This window comes from Chiloscyllium plagiosum, chromosome 10 (assembly GCF_004010195.1).
Source record: "Chiloscyllium plagiosum isolate BGI_BamShark_2017 chromosome 10, ASM401019v2, whole genome shotgun sequence".
Taxonomy (NCBI): Eukaryota; Metazoa; Chordata; class Chondrichthyes; order Orectolobiformes; family Hemiscylliidae; genus Chiloscyllium; species Chiloscyllium plagiosum.
The window spans coordinates 79624191-79648007 of record NC_057719.1 but is presented as its reverse complement, the minus strand read 5'-3'; the positions used below and the strand labels follow the sequence as shown (position 1 = coordinate 79648007).

Genomic DNA, 23817 nt, shown 5'->3' with positions numbered 1-23817 from the left:
TTACCAATAAAATTACCATAGGCCCAGACTGGCTTTTGGTTTTGCATTTTTCTCAGGTACAATTGACATTAGTGCAAAAACTATGAGGGGACTTGTGGCTATAGGCCTACATGTTCTGCCTTATCCCCACCCAGGCCTGTATGACAGCCTCAGGACGGGTGGACCTTAATGCAGTCTCCAGCATTAACCCCTTCAGAATCAGTAGCAATAGTGTCTTAGAACTCGTTCTCTATTTTGTTTCAATTCCAGCTACTTCTATCCCTCGGGAGAATTGAGTTACTTTCCTGAATAAACATCAACAGGATAAAAAAACATTTTAATACAGGCCATACATGGATTAATCCCAAATGAACATAAACATTGTTTTTGATTGACCAGTTTTTCACGCTTTGCTATATTTTTACAATTTGAGTCTTTCTAAAAAACTCTGTGGCCGCATCTGGTCCTTTCAACAGAATGTGGTTCTTCAGAAAAAAAAAGATACATTGCTGACAATGATTGAAACTGCATTAAAATGGGTAAGACCACCTAAATTTTCATTTTAAAGCAGCAGATATCACATCTGTTTTTCGTAATACAAGGACCATTTAACTGGCAATGGTATGTGCCACATAATATTTGTATTCTCTGTGGAATGGGTTGGTTCCTTTTGTGCTGAGGCCATTCAAGCGTCATGGAGAAAAAGCTTGAGCTGAAGAACCTGCATTTATATAGTGCCGTTCACATCCTTGGGGATGTCCCACAATGCTTGATATCTGAAGGAATATTTAATTGCTACTGTTTTAATGTGGAAAATGCTGATCTCAGTGCGCAGGAGGTGATAGGAATTGCCTAATAATCTGTTTAGGTGATACTAACTGAGAGATAGATATTGGCTGGATCACCATTCCTGTGCTCTTTGGCATCTTTTAAATCCACCTCAGAGAGCAGATGGTGCCTCAGTTTAGTATCACCTCCGACAATGCGGTTCTCCCTCAGTACCAGACTGCCTGGCATTGGCCCTCATACTCAAGTGCAACATGAATTCCGTGCTGCCCTTTGACCTGTTGATGTTTTGGGCATAACACTTCTTCAGGACTGGGGGGTTGGCTGTAGATGGAGCTGCAGATAAAGGGTATGGTGGGGGCAGGCTGGTGAAGTGGGGACAGGTGAAGGCAGGTGGGAGGCTGGCTGGTCAATGGGAGGAGTGAATCTGGTAGGTGGTGGGAGGAGTGGAAGGGAGGAGGATGGGCTGGGAAGGGAGGTTACTTGAAATTGGAGAACTCAATATTGAGTCCTCCAGGCTGTAGACTGCCCAGGCATAAGATAAGGTGTTGTTCCTCCAATTTGTGGTTCGGTTTGATGTGGCAATGGAGGAGACCAAGAATGGTCATGTCGGAAAGGGAATGCGAAGAGGAATTAAAATGGGCGGTGACTGGGGGATCCGGTCAGCCCCTGTGGGCCCGGCTGCGATGCTCGGCGAACCGCTCCCTAAGTTTATGTTTGGTCTCCCCGATGTAGAGAAGACCACATTGGGAGCACCTGATGCAGTGAACCAGGATGGAAGAGAGGCAGGTGAACCTCTGTCTCACCTGGAAGGACTGTTTGAGGCCCTGGATGAGGGTGAAGGGAGTGGTGTACCAGCAGGTTTTGCATCTTTTCCGGTGGCAGGGGAAGGTACCTGGGGGTTCACAGGGGTTGGTAGGGAGAGTGGAGCAAACCAAGGACTGTCGAAGGGAATGGTCCTTGTGGAAGGCAGAGAGGGGTGGGGAGGGGAAGATATTCTTGGTGGTGGGGTCTAGTTGGAGTTGGCGGAAGTGTTTAAGGTGATGCTTTGGATGCGGACACTGGTGGGTGGTAGGTGAGGACAAGAGGGAACAAGGGGGGAGCTCTGTTTTCATTGCAGGATGTCAAGACATCCATACCCCACAAAGATGGCCTCCAAGACTTCGCTTCTTCCTCTCCAATAGGCCAATCGAGTCCCCCTCCACCAATACCCTCCTCCGCTTTGCCGAACTGGACCTCACCCTCAACCACTTTTCCTTTAACCTCTCCCATTCCCTCCAAATCCAGGGGGCGGCCATTGGCACCTGGCTGGGCCCCAACTATGCCTGCCTCTTTGCCCCTCTTCAGTCCCTACACAGGCACAGTGCTCCACCTCTCCTGCTGTTACATTGTTGACTGCATTGATACAGCGTCCTGCACCCAGGGCTGAAATGGAGCAGTTCATTGACTTCGACTTCCACCCTACCCTCAAATTCACTTGGTCCATCTGGGACACCTCCCTCTCCTTTCTTCACCTTTCCATTTCCATCTCCAGACGGATGTTTACAACAAACCCACAGATCACCATAGCTACCTAGTCTACACCTCTTCCTTCCACCCAGTATCCTGCAAGAACTCCATCCCGTTCTCCCAATTCCTCTGCCTCCACCACATCTGTTCGGACAAGGAGACATTCCACTCCCAAGCATCCCAGATGTCCACCCACTAGTCTCCGCATCCAACGAATCATCCTTAAGCACTTTCATCAACTCCAACTAGACCCCACCACCAAGAACATCTTCCCCTTCCCACCCCTTTCTATCTTCCACAAGGACCTTTCCCTTCAACAGAACCTGGTTTGCCCCACTCTCTCCATCAACCCCTATGAAATCCCAGGTACCTTCCCCTGTAACCAGAAAAGATGCAAAACCTGGTGGTACACCACCTCTCTCACCTCCATCCAGGGCTCCAAACAGTCCTTTCAGGTGAGACAGAGGTTCACTTGCCTCTCTTCCAACCTAGTTTACTGCATCAGGAGCTCCCGATGTGGTCTTCTCTACATCAGGGAGACCAAACGTAAACTTAGGGAAAGGTTTGCCGAGCATCTCAGCCGACCCGCAGGGGCCGACTGGACCTCCCAGTCCCCGCCTATTTTAATTCCCTTTCTCACTCCCTTTCCAACATGAGCATCCTTGGCGTCCTCCATTGCCACAATGAACTAAATCACAAATTGGAGGAACAACCCCTCATCTTCAGCTTGGGCAGCCTACAGCCCAGAGGGCTCAACACTGAGTCCTCCAATTTCAAATAACTTCCCTTCCCATCCTCTGACTCCCTTCCCAGCCTCTCCCCCTCCCTTCCACTCCTCCCTGCCACCAACCGGATTCATTTCTCCCATTGACCAAGCACGGCATATCCTCTATCTGTATTCACATATCCAAACCTCACTACCCTCGCCTCCCCCTTTATCTGCAGCACCCCCCAACACTCACCCCCAGTCCTGAAGAAGGGTTACATTCGAAACATCGACTTCTCCACCTCTTGACGCTGCCTGGCTGGCTGTGTTCTTCCAGCTTCCTGCTTGTCTGCTTTGGATTCCAGCATCCGCAGTTTTTTTTGTCTCTAGCCCTTTGACCTGGAAGCAGTATACTAATTTATCTAACAGGTCTTTACAATCTGTAATTGTTTTAAGATTGTTTAGAAAGGGACTTTGATCAGTTTGCATCAATTATAAAATGGTCGTTTTGAAGTTTCATGGGTAAGAAATACTTGTCCATGTTGTTTAATCTTTCACCTTAATACCACTACCTGCACATTTACAGTCGATACTAGTCCTGGAGTATCAATGGACTGTGAGTATCAATGCATACATTCCTTGAGGCTGTTACCTTTTCATCATTTGGTAAGGCTTGTAAAGTTTCCATCTGCTCTTGACTTCAGTGCTAACCTTTCTTTAAAAGCTCTCTCATTATAAATTGAGTATGACTGGCTAGGTTGAGGATAAACTTTCCCACTTGCTTCACCATGTCTAAGAATCATTTATACACTTCAGTGCTAGAAATTCATTGATGGCTCTTGTCTTCCTTGGATCAGTTGTGATGCCTCATGTGGAACAATTCATTTATTTACCTTACTGGTTCCTAAATACAGGTCTCCCGTCTACTGTCTGTAGTATTTGAATCTGCCACTAAACCTCTTCCCTTTGCTTGGTCTAAAGGCCTATTTAAGTTTACAATGGTGGAAGAACAGCCATTTGTGAGTCTTAACATGAAAAGACTCTTGCCCTGAACAAGATGTAGTTTGTTGAATGATGGAAATTATGTAAAAGTTACTTTACATTGTTCTGTCTTACAACAACCTGAACCCATATGACACATTGAAATTGAAGGTGAGCGTGAGGACTGCAGATGCTGGAGATCAGAGACAAGATTAGAGTGGTGCTGAAAAAGCACAGCAGGTCAGGCAGCATCCGAGGAAAATTGACGTTTCGGGCAGGAGCCCTTCATCAGGAATGAGGCTGGGAGCCTCCAGGGTGGAGAGATAAATGGGAGGGGTTCTGACCCTCTGTGCTTTTCCAGCACCACTCTAATCTTGACATTGAAATTGAATGCAGCTTAATACAGTCTCCAACATTACCCCTTTCAGCCTCATCACCATATACAACTGTGTCTGACTTATATGCTTCTTCTAGTCTGATGTCTTATCTTCTACTGATGTTAGACTCGCCATATCAGTTACATGATTATGATGTTCATAAATCATTATAGTACATCAATCCCCAGCTTTATTGCTACCTGATTTATACTATTTCAGTAATAGACCCTTATTATCTACATAGTTTATGGAAACATTAACACAATTATCAACATAATTCTCATTATTATTACCATCTCAAGCATTTGGCTGTGCATGACACATATCTGGCTCAACACGATGTAATTCCAAATGTCTTTCAGAATGTTTGCTGACGTTTGTGTTCTTGTCCTGCACTTTGTGATACCTAGTGTCATACAGATGTACAACATGAAAATGCACCCTTCGGTCCAACTCGTCCAAGCCAACCAAACATCCTAAATTAATCTAATCCATTTGCCAGCACTTGACTACATCTCCCTAAACTCTTCTGAATCATATACCCATCCAGATGCCTTTTAAATGTTGAAATTGTACCAGCCTCAATCACTTCCTCTGGCAGCTCATCTCATACACGCACCACCCTCTGCATTAAAATGTTGCTTCTTAGGTCCCTTTGATATCTTTTCCCTCTGACCTTAAATTTAAGTCCTCTAGATTTGGATTTCCCCACTTTGGAATGTTCACCCTATCCATGCCCCTCATGATTTTATAAACCTCTATAAGGTCACCCCTCAGCCTCCACAGTCCAGGGAAGATAGGCCCATCCTATTCAGCCTCTTCCTGATGCTCAAAACCTCCAAACCTGGCAACATCGTTCTAAATCTTTTCTGAACCCTTTCACGTTTCACAACACCTTTTCTATAGCTGGAAGACCAGAATTGAATGCAATATTCTGAAAGTGGCCTAACCAATGTGCTGAACAGCTGCATATGACCTCCCAACTTCCTATACTCAATGCACTGACCGATAAAGGCAAGTGTACCAAATGCCTTCTTCACTACCCTGTCTACGTGTCATGATTTGGAGATGCCGGTGTGGGACTGGGGTGTACAAAGTTAAAAATCACACAACACCAGGTTATAGTCCAACAGGTTTAATTGGAAGCACACTAGCTTTCGGAGCGACGCTCCTTCATCAGGGGATAGTGGACATATCACCTGATGAAGGAGCGACGCTCCGAAAGCTAGTGTGCTTCCAATTAAACCTGGTGGACTATAACCTGGTGGTTTGTAATTTTTAACTGTCTACATGTGACTCCATTTTCAAGGAACTGTGAACCTGTACCTTGAGATATCTCTCTTAGAATTTCTGTATGATTTCTTTTCACATTGACTTTAATATAAACATTCTATGCTTGTACATCAATAAAATTCCACTATTGTCAAACATTGTTTTTCTGTATTACCTTTCAGCACTTGCTGGAATATATTTTGAACTCCCTTGAAGAGAGTTCTGACCCTTTTCACACTCCTTGTCAAAGTTTGGAGCTGCATCAATTTGTTTGAGTTTGCCCTCATTTGCCAGTGAAGTGCTGGTTATTGTTCTAGAAGACTCAACATTTTTGACAAGAGTATGTTCTCTCTTTTCAACTGGTTCTGATCTTTCTTCATTTTACCATGAACTAGTATATTATCTGTATTCAAAATGGCTCCCAGTTTCTCTCGCAGTATTTGAGACATTGTTCTTTGTGAACTTTCTAATGCAGAAGAGATCCCGAATGCTGGAACAGTTGAAACAATGCCACCTGAATGGGGTAGTAAATGCAATCAGTAATCTTGACACGTGTTTTAAGGTATTTGCCAGAATCCATTGTTGGCATCCACTTTGGATGAGCACTATTGTGTCAGTCCTTTCATTTGTGACATAAACCTCCTTTCATTCATGCTATCCAACTGAAATTTTACTTCTCCCCTCAAAGGATGAGGAATTGTTCTGAGGGTGTACACACAGATGGTTCTTGCATCTTCTTGCAAAGTAATGTTATATCCTCTGCTTCAATCACTCTAAGTCTTTAAACGGATTTGGAAATTCTTTCTGGTCTTCAATCTGGGATATTTTACTTACACTTTCTAAGAAACCTGGCTGAATATTTGTGTTGTGTTCAACAATGAAATATAATGATTCTTCAGAACATGTCTTATCACTCTAATCTAATCCTTTCTGTCCACAATTCATGATGATTTGCCCACGCACTTGAAGATCGATGCCTCCTGGACCATGAAGTTTTATGTTTGCTAGTGTGACGTTCACAGACTTCAACCATGGCAAGCTGTCTTCCAGTATTGAGACAATCTGTTCCTTTATCAATACACTTTGTTTCAAACACTTTGTAGCTTCAAGTTGATGGCCTGGAATCTGTGCTGACTCTTGTGCTGCCTCACAGCGCTAGAGACCCGGGTTCAATTCCAGCCATGGGCAACTGTCTGTGTGGAGTTTGTACATGCTCCCCGTGTCTGCGTGGGTTTCCTCCGGGTGCTCTGATTTCCTCCCACTATTCAAAGATGTGCAGGTCAGGTGAATTGACCGTGCTAAATTATCCCATAGTGTTCAGGGATGTGTAGGTTAGATGCGTTAGTCAGGGGTAAATGTAGAGTAATAGGGTAGGGAAATGGGTTTGTGTGGGTTACTCTTCGGAGGGTCGGTGTGGACTAGTTGGACTGAAAGGGCTTGTTTCCACACTTTAGGGATTCTATGATTCTGTGATAACCTGACCTGGGAATGCTGTTTTCAACTTTTGTTCTATATCTATAATTTATTGAACATTTTCATTGCTGTGTAATTTCTACTGTTCAGACATTTTTCTTTTACAGAACATTTCCTTTGGTTTGAGGTGAAGAGGGTGCTGCTAACTTACAATATTTCCTTGAAGGGTCCAAACTACCCACATCTATAGCACACATCTTCCTGCAGGAAACACATTGCACCTGTGTTCTGCCCTGACACATATCTTTTATAGAATCCCTGCAGTGTGGAAGTAAACCGTTCGGCCTATCGAGTCACCACTGGCTCTCCGAAGAGTATCCCATTGAGACCTGAGCAAACCCCATCCCTGTATCTCCCATAGCTAATCCACCTAACCTGCACATCGTTGGACTGTGGGCAGAAACCCACAGAGATGTGGGGAGAAATAGCAAACTCCATATAGACAGTTGCCGGAGGGTGGAATCGAACCCAAGTCTCTGGTGCTGTGAGACAGCAGTGCTAACCACTGAGCCACTGTACTACCTGAGTGTGATTGATGCTGTTGACTCCTACTCCTTTTGATGTTTTGGTGGGCTTTCCAGCAGGGTCAGAAAAATCCCCAATAGTTCCTCACAGAACTAACGTCTTTTTTTTAATCTTGATTTCTACCTATGTAGCAAATTGAATGACCTGTTACAGCATTAAATGCTCCTTGGATTGAAGGTAGATCAACAACTTCTCATTCCCTGGTTTGACTACCATGTGGTCCCCAGTTAAGTTCAAACTTCAAAGCTCTGCACCCACATGATTGTATGTGACAATATAAACCAATGAAAAAAATCCAATGCTCCGATTACTCATTAAGAATTGTCTACTCTATAGCTAAATTTAATTTGGGGTAAAATGCACAGTGATTGTCTTAATCAATGTGTAAATCTCTGTCATACTTTCTTCCACATTTTGTCTTCCCAGAACACAAGGCTATAAGACCGTAAGATATAGGAACAGAGCTAGGCCATTCGGTCCATTGAGTCTGCTCCACCATTCGATCACAGGTAATACATTCCTCAACCCCATTCTCCTCCCATAATCCCCTCACTAATCAAGAGTCTATCTATCTTTGTCTTAAATACACTCAATGACTTGGCATCTTCTGCCTTCTGTGGCAATGGGTTCCACAGATTCACCACATTCTGGCTGAAAGGACTTCTCCTCATCCAGTTCTAAAGGTTGGTTCCTTCACTCTGGGGCTATGCCCTGGGGTCCTCATCTCTCCTACTGGTGGAAACGTCTTCTCCACACCCAAACTAACCAGGCCTCTCAATGAGTTTCAATCAGACACCCCCCCAACCTTCAAAACTCCATTGAGAGTTGACAGACCCAGAGTCCACAACCGCACCTCATATAACAAACACTTCAACCCCAGGATCATTCCTTGAAACCTCTGCAAGACGCTAAAGTCAACACCATATTTTTTTAGGGATTTTTAGCCCAAATCTGCTCACAACTGTTGCCTCACCAGAACTTGAAACAGCTTGCAGCTCCCCTTGCACCCACCCCCATTTTGCTGAAGAAGGGTTACACCTGAAATGTTAACTTCTCCACCTCCTGATGCTGCCTGGCTTGCTGTGTTCTTCCAGCCTCCTGCCTGTCTGCCTTGGTTTCCAGCATCTGCAGTTTTGTGTTCTTATCCAGCCTCTGCAGCACAGTGCTGCTCTTGTATTTTAGCCTTTCATCATCAGATATTGGGCCTACAGCACATAAAAGTGTGTTGATTTGACATTACTGTATCTCCATGAACAAACCTGAAGCTGGCCTACAGCACTGGAGCTAGCGCTTCCAGTTTTTTCCACGGTGCGGGTGTTGTGTATTATCTCATAGTTGAGGTAATGGCATAGTCCCTCCCAAAGCTGCCACCTCCATGGATAATTACAAGATTTTGGATTTGGGGATTTGAGAATTAGGATTTTCCCTTCTTATAGTCAAAGTATTCTGATTCTGTGCTTCCACTCTCTAGAAAGCTGCTGGTTTGTAGCTCTGCTTTTGAGTCTTCTGAGATACTTATTCTCATCTTCAGAGTCTTCCCACTCTAATGCTTGTATTTGTAATGACATAGAAACACACAGTCAAAGTCCTCTTTTGTATTCCTGGCTTTTGGAGTCTTGTCTTTGAAGCTTTCTAAGGTCCTGCTGTTCCCGCAGAGTTTTCCTTTTCAGATGTGACCAGTAGACTCTATTTTACCTTCAGATCCTGTATTGATGACTATTTCTCTTGCTGCAACCTTGTGCTTGAGATTAATACTGCTATATTTAGTTTTGAGTATCTCTGGGCTGTGGGTGTCTGCTAATATGTTGTCCCTGAGGCTGTTGTCTCCTTGTGTTTAATTATTGCTCTTCTAAAATTGATGTAATGTGACACACTTTTATTTATATTTGTAAATTACAGGTTACTAAATACAGCTCTCTGCTGTAATGTGTAAGCCCCATTTCTTCATATGCTTCTTCTGGTCTGATGTCTTCCCTCCTACTGATGTCAGAGCCACCTCATTAGTTATGTCACCATCATAAGCAATGTAACATTATACTGGTGACCCTTGTCCTGGAGGCAGTGCCAGCGGTGAAGATGTTACGGATGAAGTCATATGGTAGTCAGACACCATGCAGACCTGCAGACACAAAAGGGAGGTATAAGCAGAAGAGATGGCAGGGGGGTGGAATGGTGTGGGGAGCAGTGAAGATGATTAGATTAGATTACTTTACAGTGTGGAAACAGGCCCTTCGGCCCAACAAGTCCACACCGACACGCCGAAGCGTAACCCACCCATACATTTACCCCTTACCTAACACTACGGGCAATTTAGCATGGCCAATTCACCTGACCTGCACATCTTTGGACTGTGGGAGGAAACCGGAGCACCCGGAGGAAACCCACGCAGACACGGGGAGAACGTGCAAACTCCACACAGTCAGTCGCCTGAGGCGGGAATTGAACCCGGGTCTCTGGCGCTGTGAGGCAGCAGTGCTAACCACTGTGCCACCGTGCCGCCCACAGCAATGATCAACGCAGAAGTGCAAATGCAAAGAGAAGACAGATACAGAAAGGAACACATTGCAACTTGTAAGCAGAAGAAGCAAATTAGATGTCAGTTTTTGTCTTTGGCGTGAAAGGAGACAAGAGTGCTTGCAGATATTGTGCAAGTTGGCTAAAAATCTGGAAAGCCATGTGACTAGCTCAAAGATGCTTAAGAGCTGGGCATTTTCCAATTAGGGCTCAAACTGGATCTTACCGGTCAGATAATTGTACTTGTGAAATTCTGAAAGGCAAGCTTTTGGTGGATAGAATTCTGGACCTGCCTGGTGTGAACAAAGAACAATACATTGTGGAGTTATGTAACTTCATAGTGCTACATATGTATCTGAATGGTTATGGCTGTGCGTGACACATCTTTGTTCTATTGACAATTTGGACTGAAATTTACCTTTTTACTTGAAGTATCATTTGCCCATTCATTCTTGCTTGATTTGCTTTGGTTGTGATTTGCCTTGAAGTAAAAATTATTGGGGGTCATTCAGTATATTTGGTTATTTTGGTTTATGGTTTCTTTGCAGGAAAAATAACAACCCTTCTAACTTGGAGACAGTAGTTTTGACACTAAGCCAAGATTGGCACACATATGAAGGAAGAATGCGGAATGGCAAGTTGGAGTCAGATTCAGCCCATTGTGTTCACCATTCCAGTGTAACCCTGAAGGAAGTGAGGGTGAATGACCAGAAATCAGGCTGAGATAGAGACACAGTGAAACCCAGCCTTTTGTGGCAATGTCAGGTTGCTAGCAGTCTGTCCCTGAATCAGAAGGTTATGAGTTCTGCTTTAGCTAATTAGATGCTGACTGTCTACATATACACTCTTGGAAGCTGTTCTATTTTCTGAAGCTTAAATGTCTTCTTGGCTTCTCGCAACCTCAGTCATCTTTATCCTAGAGTAAGGCTCTCATTCCCTTCAATATTGCAACACTATTTACATTTATATGTTCCAGGTTATTGAATACAGCTCTCTAGCATAGTGTCTAAAACCTCCTTCTTTAAATGCTCCTTTTTTTCTTTACTCTATTCTCCACTTCAGATGTTAGAGTAACATCAGTTGCATCATCTTCATTATTTGTACATTCTATTACACTTCAGGCCTCACCCCAGAGACTTCAGCACTTAATTTTTGAGACTTTCATGGCAATACTGATGGGTTTTCTATAGTATCAGAGGACTCCTTTTTGGATGGTATGTTAAACCAATACCAGGTTTCCCTCTCAGATAAACATAAAAGATGACGTAAGGAGAAGATCAGGGGCGTTATCTCTTGCCTTTTGGAAAATGTTTATCCCGCTAAAGCAGACTGTCAAGTCATTATCTCAGTATTGTGTGTGGGAGCATGCTGTGTGCAAATTGACTATCATATTTCCCATATGTACTTCAATATATGTTTTATTGGGCGTGAGAGCTTTGAGAATTCTTGATGAAGTGAAACACAGGACATGGATGAAAGGTATGGTTCTTGTACCTCAATGCTACCGCTCTGACCAGAGAGCTGGGGTTCAAGTCCCACCCCCACTAGAAGTGTGTGATAGCATCTCTGAAAAGGTTGATTAAAAATTATCTATAAAGTGAAAGTCTTTTTAACTCAGTCATTGGAAAACATCAACCATGTCCACAAAGTGTTAAAAGAAATAGATATGGAAAAGAGCATGGTATGACTTGGACAATGCATCAATGAAAAACCTTCAAGTGCCAAATCTCACCATTGTGACAAGTTATCTGCTGTTGAATTGAATTTTAGCAAGTGTGCTGCAGGATAGGGGAATAAATGATTTAATCTCCTGGGATAAAACTGTGGACAGATACGCTGCAGAAATGACAGGAGAAACGAGAAAAGATGGTTCCAATTTACAACTTGAGTTTTATAACAATTTCACTTTATCCCAGGATTAGTCACACTATTTCTGTTAAGGATTTATTGCAAACATCTGTTGCAGATGTAACTTTTTGCAGCGAGGTTTGTACCTTTTGTGTTGCTGCGAGGAACACTGTGTTTATTTTACGTTTTTTCTTTAACTAATTAAATGTTTGATTCTTGCTACCATATAACATGGCACCTGCCATTAGATGATATGTTGACGGTCAAACATCTGTTTGCACTTTTTCCTATTATAAATTCTGACCTCCACAGTTATATTGAAAGCTTTCCATGTAAACTTGGCATGCTATAATAACACCCTTCAGTTATCTTGCATAGTCTTCAATTGTAGCAGAGCGAAAGGCTGGGAACTCAGATGCATTCCAGTCCCTATTTTAAAGTCACATGCACAGTACTTTTCATGTTTCCATTGGAAGCTCCTTTGCCTACGTTTAGAATGGAAATTACTAATGTAAACTCATAACATTGTAATTACACTGTCTGGCCAGCAGTGGTGCTGCTGCTGCACCTGCACTGATATAATTGTAAAATTTACGCATTCACAGTCACCATTATGAATGTGAGATCGGGATATTATGGTGAGAATAGCAAATAGGATGTGCATACAGACATCAGGGTATTATGGACCAGACCAAACCCTCGCAAAATATTCAGAAGATAGTCTAGATCCTAACTTTTTCTTATTTTACAGGTAGGTATCAGGCGTGCTCTGGATGCAATTCAGTTGGTCAAACTGCCGGATTTAAAGCAAAACACACTTTATTCATCCACTATAGTTAAAGTACAACAAAAGGAAGAAGAAATTGGAATAACTTAACTCAACTGGAAAACGTAACACAATAATAGATTGTTTTACCACAAAACAATAACTCCTCCAATGTAGGAACATCCCGTAAACACACCTTGACAAAGGCAGGCTCAGAAAAATAGGTAGTCTCACACTCAACTCCAGCAGCAGAATGAGAAAACATCAAGAAAAAATGCTGAAAGAGAAGGTAGCTGGGAGAGATGCACTGCAGCTTCCAAGTTCAGCTGAGACCCCAGCAACAACGCCTCTTGAAAAACAAAATGTCTAAAAATCCTGGTTCTTGGGGTGCCCCCCCCCCCCACCCATCCAGGCTGCCTCTATTGTTCCAGCTTGAAAAAAACTCAGGCCTCACAAGTTGTTTACCTTAGTGGCGTTCCAAAATATGACTTGGCCCCTCTATCTCTTCAAAAACAAACCAGGAAAAATACACCTCTTAAAGCCATAGTATCATCATACAGAACACGTAAATAATATTCTTTTTCAACTCTTCATGGGACACAGGTGCCGCTGGCTAAGACGATATTTATTGCCCAGAGGCGATTAAGAATTAAACACATTTCTATGGGTCTGGAGTCACATGTAGGCCAGACTGAGTAATGTTGGCAGATTTCCTTCCGTAAAGGGCATTAATGAACCAGATAGACTTTTACAACACTTGACAATGGTTATGTTCACCATTAAACTCACATTTTTATTCAAACTTCACCATCCACCACAGTATAATTCAAACCTATGTCCCAGAATATTAGCCTAGAGTTTTGGATTACAAGTTCAGTGACAGTACCACTAAGCCACCATGTGCTCAGTATCATATAATGTACTATCCTGCAGCTAAAGCATAAATATGTGTGCCTTATTTGAGCGGCACAGTGGCTAAGTGTTTACCACTGTTGCCTCACAGCACCAGGAGCATTGGTTCAATTGCATCCTTAGGTGACTGTCTGTGTGGAGTTTGCACACTGTTCCCTTGTCTGCATGGGTTTCCACCGAGTACTCCGGTTTTCTCCCACTGTCCAAAGATGTGCAGGTTGTCATGCTATAGTTGCCCGGTAGTGCCTAGGGATGTACAGGCTAGGTGGATTAGTGATATGAAATGTAGGATTCGAGGAAGGGGATGGGTTTGAGTAGGATGGTATTCAGTAGTTTGGGGGAGAATTGATGGGCTGAATGGCCTCTTTTCACACTGTGGGGATTCTATTAATTGTTCCTTGCATTTTTGAAAGTAATAGGTCATATTTGCATAAATGGAGTATCTACATTTTCCACTAACCCACAAACCATGATTGGATTCCTGTTCTTCATAAGAACAAAAATCAGAAGTCAATTAATCTGCCTTATGTTTGAAAACAAAATCCCTCACATTAACCGGTAGAAAGATACTTAACTCTTTTCTCACCTATTTATATGTGATTAACTCTCTTGTTCTTTTGGTTAACTCAATTTGCATGTTATTTCTAAGAAATGAGGCAAGTAACAGGTCTTCATTCACCTTATATTCTATTAGAATTTCCAGGGAGTGTTAGGGTATGAGGCAGCACTTAAAAGGAAAATAGTTGAATTTATATAGTGCCTAACATAAACTGGACAACCCAGTGCAGAATGTCGTATTTTTTGAAGTGCTGGTTGTTATTAAAATGTAGAAAAGGAAGCATGCAATTTGCAAACAGCAAGATGCTACAAGCAGCAGCAAAATATTCAGGCAATAGTTTTAAAAAAAAATTATTCATTCATGGGAGGAAAGAGTCTCTGGCTAGGTCAGTGTTTATTGCCCATCCCTAATTACCCAGAGGGCAGTTAAGAGTCAACCACATTGCTGTGGGTCTGGAGTCACATATAGAGCTGAAAATGTGTTGCTGGAAATGTGCAGCAGGTCAGGCAGCATCCAAGGAGCAGGAGAATCGATGTTTCGGGCTCATGCCTGAAACGTCGATTCTCCTGCTCCTTGGATGCTGCCTGACCTGCTGCGCATTTCCAGCAACACATTTTCAGCTCTGATCTCCAGCATCTGCAGTCCTCACTTTCTCCTGGAGTCACATATAGGCCAAGATGGCAGATTTCCTTCCCTAAAGAACGTTTGTGATCCAAATGGGGTTTTCCAACAATTGACAATGGATTTGTGATCATTGTTAGACTCTTAAATCCAGATTCTATATTGAATTCAAATTCCAATAGTTGCCATGGCAGGACTTGAACCCAGGATTCCAGAACATTAGCTAATTAATAGTCTAGCGATTATACCACTAGGCTATTGCCTCCCCATTAATGATGTTGTTTGAAAGATATAAAATGGCCAAAACATCAGGGATCTCTCTCTCTCTCCTTACCAACAGTGCTTTTGGATCCTGAATATCCATCTGAAAAAACATATGGGCCCATGGATGGAATTCTACCTCCTGCCCTGATTTATTCTGCATACTTTATCTAGTATTAATATTGGTAATAAAGTGGCAAAATTTGATAAGAATTTTGAGGCAGGATTATAGTGTCTTGAACATGTCAGATTATCCCAAATACAATTTAGCAATGCGCCACAGAAGGAACTATGAGGAGAAATTACTGAAAGATTGGTCAGAGGTAAATTGTAAAGAACATTGGAAGAGCTGCGGAGGGAGAATATTCCAAAGCATAAGGCCTAGCAGCTGAAAAACATGACATGATGCAGCAATTAACATTTGGAATGTGCAAGAGGCCAGATTTAGGGAGCTAAGAGAATTTTGAGGCTGTAATAGTACATCTCAATGTTTTATATCGGGAGAGTCTTAGAAATGCTATGAAAATAGGACCAAGATCACAGACACAGTTTACTCCTTATTTTAAAGTTATATAATTCTGTACTTTCTTTGATATAAACGTTTTTAATGTTATCAATAATAGCTAAATCACAATGTGTACTGCTGCGCATTTACAAAAGCAGGATAGTTGAATTGAAAATAGTTGTTGGCGGATGCAGCCATGAGAAACAGCAATGCCACTACAGGCGGGAAGTCATCATCACAGCTGGGCAAATTCTGGGTAATCAAAATTGTGTAAGTTTGAGCTTGAAAGTGCCAATAGTTATGGAATTATGGAGATGTGCGATAACATTGTGACAATGGGAGACAATACTTTGTAGACAGGGTGTTTGAGTTCTGATACATCATAGATATCAGTTACAAAAAGTACTTGCTCTTATATAACACTGCCCTACATATGGACATCTGAAAATTTCTCAAGTTGTACACGAAGAAAGAAATGAGAGCAATGAGAAAGGGTAGGGCACAGTCAAACATTTGGCTTTTAGAAGACTATTCAGGTAGAGGAAGAAGATAGTAAGGAAAAGTGAGTTTGAAAGAAATTTGAAAAATTTCAAATTAAATGGCTGGGAAGCCTTACATAGATAGTTACTGGGAGACAAGAGTTACCCTTAGCAACCATTATGGAACTCTCTGACTCAGACTGAGTGTAGATGTAGTGCAGCCTTTTTACCTCAGCAGGGAATAGGCCTCCCAAATATGAGGTTCTGGGAGAAGGCGGACTTTGCAATACAGTCCAGACAGAGTTTAGGTGTTACTGAGGATTACATCCGCAATAAATGCTATTGGTTGCGAATCCTATCAGATCAAATGGATCGGTTGGAGAGACAGTTAGAGGCAATGAGGAATTTACAAGAACAAGTGGATGTGATGGATGGCAGTTATAGGAAGGGAGAAAAGTTACAAATACAGTAACATAGATGGGTTAACTCCAGGAAAGGTAAGAGAGGTAGGCAGGTAGCGCTATCCCCATTTCAAACAGGTATGCTGTTTTGGAAAATATAGGGGGTGATGGATTCTCAGGGCAACGTAGCACGAACAGCCAAGTTTCTGGCATTGAGACTGGCTCTAATGCAATGAGGCTTACGTCGGGTTCCAAGTGATTGATTGTACCAGGGGACTCTCTAGTCTGAGGCAAAGACAGATGTGAAAAAGCAGAATGGTGTGTTGCCTCCCTGGTGCCAGGATCAAGGATGTCTCAGAGAGGGTGCAGAATGTCCTCAAGGTCATTACACACATTGGAACCAATGACATAGGAAGGGAAAAGAATGAGATTCTGAAGGGAGAATATAGAGAGTTAGGCAGGAATTTTAAAAAAGAGATTCTTGAGGGTAGTAATATCTGGATTACTCCTGGTGCTACGAGCTAGTGAGGATAGAAATAGAAGGATACAGCAGATGAATGCATGGCAGAGAAGCTGATGTATGGGAGAAGGATTCACATTTTTAGATCATTGGAATCTCTTCTGGGGTAGGAGTGACCTGTACAAGAAGGACGGATTGCACTTGAATTGGAAGAGGATTAAGATACTGGCAGGGAGACTTACTAGAGCTGCTTGGCATGCTCAAGAGGATTTAAACTGGTAAGGTGGTGGGGTGGGGAGTGTGGTGGTGGTGGGGTGGGGGGGTGTTCAGGGAGTTAGTGAGGAAAGAGATCAATCTGAGACTGGTGCAGTTAAGAAAAGAAGCGAGTCAAACAGTCAGAGCAGGCAGGGACAAAGCAGAGAACAAGGTAGGACTGATAAATTGAACTGCATTTATTTCAATGCAAGAGGCTGAAGGGGGAAGGCAGATAAACTTAGGACATTGTTAGGAGCATGGAACTGGGATATCATAGCAATTACAGAAACATGGCTCAACGATGGACAGGATTGGCAGCTTAATGTTCCAGGATACAAATGCTACAGGAAGGAAAGAAAGGGAGGCAAGAGAGGATGGGGAGTGGTGTTTTTGATAAGGGACAGCATTACAGCTGTGCTGAGGGACGATATTCCCGGAAATACATCCAGGGAAGCTATTTGGGTGGAACTGAGAAATAAGAAAGGGATGATCACCTTATTGGCATTGCATTATAGACCCCTAATAGTCAGAGGGAAATTAAGAAACAAATTTATAAGGAGATCTCAGTTATCTGTAAGAATAATAGAGTGGTTATGGTAGGAGATTTTAACTTTCCAAACATAGACTGTGACTGCCATTGTGTTAAGAGTTTAGATGGAGAGGAATTTGTTAATTGTGTACAAGAAAATTTTCTGATTCAGTATGTGGATGTACCGACGAGAGAAGGTGCAAAACTTGACCTACTCTTGGGAAATAAGGCAGAGCAGGTGACTGAGGTGTCAGTGGGGAAGCACTTTGGGGCTAGTGACCATAATTCTATTAGTTTTAAAATAGTGATGGAAAAGGATAGACCAGATCTAAAAGTTGAAGTTTTAAATTGGAGAAAGGCTAATTTTATGGTATTAGGCAAGAATTTTCAAAAGCTGATTGGGGGCAGATGTTCACAGGTAAAGGGACAGCTGGAAAATGGGAAGCCTTCAGAAATGAGATATTGAGAGTCCACAGATAGTATATTCCTGTCAGGGTGAAAGGAAAGGCTGGTAGGTATAGGGAACGCTGGATGATTAAAGAAATTGAAGTTTTGGTTAAGAAAAAGAAGGAAGCATATGTAAGGTATAGACAAGATAGATCGATTGAATCCTTAGAAGAGTATAAAGATAATAGGAGTATACTTAAGAGGGAGATCAGGAGGGCAAAAAGGGGACATGAGATAGCTTTGGCAAATAGAGTTAAGGAGAATCCAAAGGGTTTTCACAAATACTTTAAGGACAAAAGGGTAACTAGGGAGAAAATAAGGCCCCTCAAAGCTCACAAGGCGGACTTTGTGTGGAGCCGCAGGAGATGGGGGAGATATTAAACGAGTATTTTGCATCAGTGTTTACTGTGGAAAAGGACATGAAAGATATAGAATGTAGGGAAATAGATGGTGACATCTTGAAAAATGTCCATATTACAGAAGACGAAGTGCTGGATGTCTTGAAACACATAAAAGTGAATAAATCCCCAGGACCTGATCAGGTGTACGTTAGAACACTGTGGGAAGGTAGGGAAGTAATTGCAATGTGCTGAGAAGTGGCAGATGGTGTTTAATTTAGATAAATGCGAAGTGCTGCCTTTTGGGAAAGCAAATCTTAGCAGGACTTATACACTTAATGGTAAAGTCCCAGGGAGTGTTACTGAACAAACAGACCTTGGAGTGCAGGCTCATAGCTCCTTGAAAGTGGAGTCGCAGGTAGATAGGATAGTGAAGGCAGCATTTGGTATGCTTTCCTTTATTGATCAGAGTATTGAATACAGGAGTTGGGAGGTTATGTTGCAGCTGTACAGGACATTGGTTAGGCCACTTTTGGAATATTACGTGCAAATCTAGTTTCCTTCCTATCAAAAGGATGTTGTGAAACTTGAAAGGGTTCAGAAAAGATTTACAAGGATGTTGCCAGGGTTAGAGGATTTGAGCTACAGGGAGAGGCTGAATAGGCTGGGGCTGTTTACCCTGGAGCGTCGGAGGCTGAGAGGTGACCTTGTAGAGGTTAGTAAAATCATGGAGGGCATGGATAGAACAAATAGACAAAGTGTCTTCCCTGGGGTGGGGGAATCCATAACTAGAGGGCATAGGTTTAGGGTGAGAGGGGAAGGATATAAAAGAGACCTAAGGGGCAACTTTTTCATGCAAAGGGTGGTACGTGTATGGAATGAGCTGACGGAGGAAGTGATGGAGGCTGGTGCGATTACAACATTTAAAAGGGATTTGGATGGGTAAATGAATCAGAAGGTTTGGAGGGATATGGGCCAGGTGCTGGCAGGTGGGACTAGATTGGGTTGGGATGTCTGGTCAGCATGGAAGAGTTTGACTGAAGGGTCTGTTTCCATGCTGTACATTTCTATGACTATGACTCTAGCAAGCTGGGTCTGCACAACTGGAGCAAGCAAAGAGGAAGGACTGATGGAGGCTGAAGAGCTGGGAGAGCAGAAGCAGTCTTCTGACAAGGAGGATGGAGGCATTAATCAGGAGGAACTTCACATTTATCATTACAGAACGTAGCAACACTAGGCATAAAATGCCTGACATGACTTAATTGGCATTCGGTTCCCAATGGAGATGTGTCAGGTGAAGGCATTGTCCATTGACTGTGAATGTGTTGCTCGAAAGTTGTTCCAGTTTACTCCTGGAAAGAAATAAACCTTTTCTTTTTGTTCTTTCTTCACTTTACTGATTGTTTAAAAAAAGTTAACATTAACAACTGTTTGATGGTTTTACAACTTTGAGCTCGGACAAGATGTTATGTTATGATGGGCATCAGGGAAAGAGTAGTTCTACTTAAGAAGGGTGGGCACTGTCATTTCATTCCTGTAGCTTCAGCTACTATGGTAGTTGGTCAGACAGATAATGACTTAAAATGCCAATAATTTTACAAATAAGATATACTATTTCCAATGAAATGCTGTCTGTGGTCACTTAAGTGCCTTAGAAACTTGTCCATTTTATTTCCCTTGGAATATGTCTATGTGAAGGGTAATTCCTGGTTGACACTGTTTGACGTGATGCCCTGTTGGGTTTTAAACATGGGCTTGGTGTCAGGAAACTGGAAGGGTCCCAGCAGCAGCGAGCATTTCCATCACCGGTGAATGCAGGAGTGATGCTGTAGAGGCATGGTGTGTACATAATGCATTGAGCAACAGAGAATTGCAGGGCATAGCTCAATAGGGCTGCATAGAGAAAAACCCTTCATGAAAGTCCCTGAAATTGACATTTAACCAAGTTTTAGGAAAATTTAGTCCAATATGAAGCAAGTTAGGATGGCTTGAAGCAAAACCTGGAGATGATGGCGCCCCATATTTCCATTGACATTGATGTCCTAGATGATGGCAGGAAGATCCAGCTGAAGAAACCTTAGTAAATTGCTCTAGTGCATCTTAAGAATACAGTAGGTAGGAGATGGAGAAGGTAATTCAGCCCTTCAAGTCTGTTCTACCATTCAATATGATTCATGACTAATCTTCTACCTCAGCTCTACCTTCCTGCACTGCACCTATGTCTCTTGATACTCATAATATCCAACAATCTAGTGACTGGTGTTTTAAAGACATTCAACTACTGTGCTGCCACAGAAATTTGGAGTTGAGAATTTGAAAGATTCACAAAGTTTTGAGAGAAGAAATTTCTCCTCTGTCTGAAATGGTCATCCCTTCTGTAACTCCATATTCTACTCTCTGCCACTAGGGGAACCTTCTACTTTTACAAGCCCCTAAAGAACCTTATATATTTCAATGAGGTCACCTGTCAGTTTCTAAATTCTAGAGAATGTAGGTACAGTCTGCTCAATCTCCTAAGACAATTCCCTCAACCCAGGAATCAATCTTTTGATTTTTTTTTTGCTGCATTCTATCTAATGCAAATATGTAGTTCCTTGGCTAAGGAGACCAAGCCTTTACAGACAGGGTCTTGCCAATGCTCTGTATGGGGTAATAATGATCTTTACTCTTAACTCCAATCCCTTTCTAATGAAGGCTAACGGTATTACTGGCTTTCCAATTGCTATAGCTGTAAGTTAATCTTCGTTGATTTTGCACAAGAACACTTCCATCCCAAGTTTCCCAAGTCTCTTGCCATTTTAAAAATGCTGTACTTTTCTATTTTCCATCCAAAAATGGCCAACCTTACTATTTCAAACCTTATATTCTATCTGTCATGATCTTTCCCACTTTAGCTAACCTGTCAATATCACTTCGTGGTTTCTTTGCCTCACAGGGCTGTCAAGGCTGTGTCTTTAAGTACATTCAAGACTGGGGTGGACAGATTTTCCATCAGAAAGTGAATCAAGGGTTGGGGGAAGAGTGGAGTTGAGGATGACCAGATCAGTCATGATCTCACCGAATGATGAAGCAGTCTCGGCGGCCTACTTCTGCTCCCATGTCTCATGGTGCTATGGTCCACAACACGCTCTCCCACCTAACTTTGTATCATAAGCAAAACTGAATACTTTATACCTGTACCTCGCAACCACCTCACTGACATAGATTGTAAATAGCTGAGGCCCAGCACTTTTGTTTAACACTCTTAATGCATCTTGCAATGTGGTACACACTGGGGCTATAAGTGTGCTATCCTTTAGCACAGGGTCTTAAACTACACAAACACAGAGGATCCTGAATTGAATAGGAAAGCAGGCTGAGGCCATACCCAACATAAAAGAGTTATATAATCCCCCCTATAACAGGGTCTACTAATGGTATAGAGTCCTTTAATTAATGGCGATGCTAAGGCTACACTTTTTTTTTAAATGGTGTTCCTGGTGATCCTGATATCCTGTCAACTTTAACAGGGGCTGTTTAATAAACTGTTCCAGTTCTTTATAAATATATAAATATATCCATAGCTTGGGCACACAGGATATGTGATGTTCTCTCTTTAAGACCTGTCAACCAGCTCTTTTAGTTTAACATCCCTCTTGAAAGCAGTGATGTTCAATGAAGCCTGAGTGTCGTTCCACCCTGTTAAACAGTCGAGAGCCTCAGTTTGTCCCGCACCTGAGTTGGTGCCTGTAATATTCCGGACTGTCAATTCTCTTATTGTTGACTTTGGCCTTACAATTAATTGTATTCATCCCTCGGGATTCTTCTAAGGGTTGGGGATTCCGAAATCAGCTGTCCCCGTGGTTAATCTTTTCCCGTCTCCAGCGATGGATGGTTTCATGAACTTTTCTTCACTGGAGCTGGATTCATCTCCGAAGCCATCGGAGTTGTGAAAGGAAAGGTTGCCGTCGATTTTTATTTTGCATCAACTGGGGCCACGGTTGCAAAAGATTGTGGAGTTGGGACCTAGTAGCGGTGCAATTTTAAAATTCTGATCCCAGTGATCGCCCCAGGATACTGATGCATCTGAGGCAATTGGTAATTTTCAAATGTCTAGCTGTAGTAGGATAAGCTTTGCACTTTGGCAAGCTAAAACCAACGGGTTTTATTAAACATACCACAGTACATTAGGGAGAGGATGAGGGACTCATTCTGAGACCCTAGAATCACAGGTCCCATGTCCATCTTGTTCTGTCCTCACCATGGCATCATTGATGACTATATCATAGAATGCTAATATGCTACACCTCCCCTGAAGTCTTTCACTGTACCCCTTTTAACCAATAATACTTGACCCTTAACAATTTCTTCATTTTCACTTAAAAATTTATTCATCCATTCCTAATTGGGGCATTTAAGAGTCAATCACATTGCTGCACATCTGGAGTCAAGTGTAGGCCTGACCAGGTAAAGACACCAGTTTCCTTCCCTGAAGGACTTTAGTGAATCAGATGGGTTTTTCTGACAATCAACAATGGATTCATTGTCATTACTAGGCTCTTAATTTCAGATTCTTTAGTGAAATTCTGCCATCTGCCATGGAGGGACTCAAACCCGGGTTCCCAGAACATTCTCTAGGCCTCTGGATTAACAGCTTCATGATAATCCCACTTGACCATTGCCTCCCCATTACTTCCTCATACCATGCCCCACTCCTAAGTCTCAAAGCCTCTTCCTGGCTAAGACTTCAATTTCGAGCCATATTCTTGGCCATTTTTTATGGCAGTTGGGATGAATAAGTTCTGTTTACCTCCTTCCCCCCCCCCCAACCCATTGGAAGGAATACCTTCATCAGATGGGATTCCAGCCTCTGATGATCTGAAGGTAGCCACATCTCCATTCTCCTGAGCTTGAAGCTGATTCTGGTGGATCTATGGATTCATGCTCTGAGCTGCTCATACTTTAGTTAGTAGGCTGACTGCCATAAACACTAACTGGAGGCTGATGCTCTGGCATGGATCGAAGTTACTGCGAAGCTAGGAAACAAAGAAAGGTTTCACCATCGCGCACCACTGAAGACAGGGAAGGATCCAAATACAGTGGAGCCTTGGGAAGTCCTTCATCAAGATCTGACAAATGTGGGCATTCTGGATCCCTTCATTTGAGAGTGAGATGTTTAGAAAGCTGTACTGTAATACTGTAACCTGCAAACTAAGTGGAACATTGGACAATACCAGGACATTCAAAACCTTCCCTGCACTTTTCATTTTCATACAAGGATTTGAATTGATTAGGTAGTGTGGATTGAACCATGGAATTCTTACAATGTGGAAAA

General features: G+C 42.5%; 1 long non-coding RNA gene across 1 annotated transcript in view; it reads left to right on the top strand.

The window, feature by feature from the left end:
* LOC122553814 overlaps positions 1 to 23817 on the top strand; it is a 37108-nt gene that overhangs the window by 1233 nt on the left and 12058 nt on the right. The window contains exon 2 of the long non-coding RNA XR_006312854.1: positions 8035 to 8117. This is a non-coding gene — a long non-coding RNA (uncharacterized LOC122553814). The remainder of the gene's footprint in view (positions 1 to 8034; positions 8118 to 23817) is intronic.